The following is a 2,835-nucleotide window of genomic DNA, read 5'->3' as shown; positions in this document are numbered from 1 at the left end:
AACGTTGCCTCAGTTTAGCCCCAATGGGCAAGTTACGCGGCGAGTGTAAGCAGAGGGCGTCTTTACGGCGTCGTCTCGCAGCCTCCGAGCTCCAAGGAAGCGAGGCGCTGCTGTCTGGAGCGACAGAGCCGCGAGTGGCGGAGACGGAGCGGGGCGAAGGGGCAGCCCCGCAAGCGCTCGCTCGGCCACCGCTGGCAGAAGGAACTCCGCCGGGCCGAGAGAGCCCCTCCAGGTGGCGCTGGGGTCGACTCTGCCATGTCGGCCAGCAGGCGTTGGGAGAGGTGGATGTACCCACACTTTACCCCACCGCACGCGATCTGCCGAGTGCTGCCTCACTGTGGCGAGCCCCATTCGTAGCGCATGGTGGACAGGTTTTGCGTGAGTTGCATTGAAGACGCTCGTCTCGTTGTTTTAACTGCCACGCTGGGAGACAAAACCGTTCAGTTCACTAAACCATTGGGCTACCGATGGTCGAGTCACATTTTATGCCAACCCCCCCCCACCCACCCACTCAATGATATTTGGGACACGGTATATCCACATATATACTATATAGGGTACACACTGTGATAACAAAATAACAAGCGGGAGATTACTCAGTATGGAAATAACCTTTCGGAAGAGTCTTCTGACCAATAACACGAATGGGAGAACGGGTCCGTACCTTCCAAATGTCATTCTTAACGACAAAAGACGTCTTACACTTTTGGAATATCGTTCTGAATTAAAAAAAATAGCCATTAGACCATTCCATGTCTTCCAGAATGTATAATAACCCAAAATACATATTCTTGAATAAGCACCGTCTCCATCACGTCTCTCAGAAAAGGCACGTGGTGGCACACGCATGGATTCCAGCACTAGGGACACAGTAAGGGTTGTTGGGTCGCACAAAATGTTGTCAAACTCTCTCCGTGGCCATTAAGGAGCCATACTCAGACTTACCAGGAGATGGCAGTGCAAAACAAACGTGGACTCCACCTGTTCAGTTTGTATGGGGTAAGTCGTTTCTCCCTCGCATGTGTGATTTTATTCCGAGATGCAAACACTTATTAATTTACCTATAACACGTTAGTATATAGAAGACCACAAATATTGGGTAATTTATGGCACTGGCTCACTGCGTAGCTGCCTTCCATCTTGCCTGTGGTGCCGCCTCACGCATCCCAGTCGTTCTCTCTCTTTGAAAGCGAATGAACTCTGTTCGCATTATAGATTGAAATAATTATTCTGAAAGAAAAACCATATTCCTTCGAAGAGCATAAATCATGGCTGGGACCAAGCTCAGAGCCAAACCAATAAAAAAAAACAGTGATTGCATTGCTTGAGTGCAAAGGTCCAAGCGGAACATCGGCCAGACCATCCCCAAACACCCCTCCAACATTCACCTCCACCCTCCACTATTATCGCTCCCCCACCACCACTCCCACATCCCTCATCACCCTCCTCACTCACCCCTCGCCACCACCCCACAATGTCAAAGACAGGCTGTATTTTTATTTGCAGCTTGGCTCTGGATTAATTTTAACCCATGTCACCCCAAAGCCGGCCTTAAGGTCAGCAGCAGCAGAGCACTAATATTTTTCATATATAGGCCAGAGTGTGACTGCATTACAAGTCTCAAATCATAGATCACATAACCACTTTTTGCGTATCTGTGCGACTCGTTAACCAATCATCAAATCGCCATCACCCTATTCGCAGTTAATAATTACTTTTATGATCCACTCCTTTACATTATCAGTAAACTGCATGCATCATCCTAATTGAAATCACGAAGTGAAAGTAACATACATTTTTTCTTCAAGCTGCAAATAATTCATTATTATTCACCACTGACTTGAAAATGTTTCTTGTTTGGGACCAGAATAAACTGGACATAATCGACAAAAAAAATTACCAAGTCAGTTTCTCTTATATTCTTGCACATGCTGGCAATATTGTTCAGGGGCCTAATGTCAATGTCGAGGTCTGCTGGCCACGACGTGAGGGCTTCAGGAGAGAGTTGATGTATCTTCTTGGTTCTTTCGGTAATGTCACGTAGAAGGGAAGTAATAAAATAATAAAAATAAAACATAATAAAATAAAATAATATAATAAAATAATATAATAAAATAATATAATAATATAATAAGAGTTGATGTAATTATGCTATTCAGCCTCCTCCATTGAAGAAGCACACACTACAGTGGTTTACTATGTGGGCGATAGTTTGGGTTGCATGGCCACAATCGCCCTACTGGGGCTTGTCTTAAAATTTCCAATCAGGAAAGAGGTGTGTGCATTGACCTGCTGTTAATGTTCTAATGCAGTTTATAATTGTGACACCAGAGTCTTCGAGGAATGTTAAAGACTGGAGGTGTGATGTTTGGGTCTCGAATGAGGTGTTTAATCTGGACATCCACATTGTTACACGGTGTGTATTAGCTTTGCTGTGGATCTCCCAGTGCCTGATTCCATGGGCCACAGTAGGACACGCACAACATAGGCTCACAGTGATGACATCACGTTGATCTATTTAAGACACGGGACCGGGTCGACTTTTAAATTACGGCAAATCGCCTGATGAAGCTGTCTGTAACCACCGTTATACTCAATTGTAAATGTTGTGGATTTACTCTCCATCACACCGATGTGCTGAAGTAGTAGCTAATTTGCACGTTTTATTCACGTGACAACCCTTACTGATTGGCTGTGTCGAGTGGTGGTGGGTTCACAATACATTTGTATTTACGCAATTTAACCCAAAAATCATTATTATGAATGGCAAAATACTAAGGTTACAAATACTGTTACTGGACAGAAACTACAAATGGATTGTATGACCTATTGATA

This window comes from Lampetra planeri, chromosome 75 (assembly GCF_965212315.1).
Source record: "Lampetra planeri chromosome 75, kcLamPlan1.2.h2, whole genome shotgun sequence".
Lineage (NCBI taxonomy): Eukaryota > Metazoa > Chordata > Hyperoartia > Petromyzontiformes > Petromyzontidae > Lampetra > Lampetra planeri.
Note: the sequence above shows the minus strand (reverse complement) of the source record.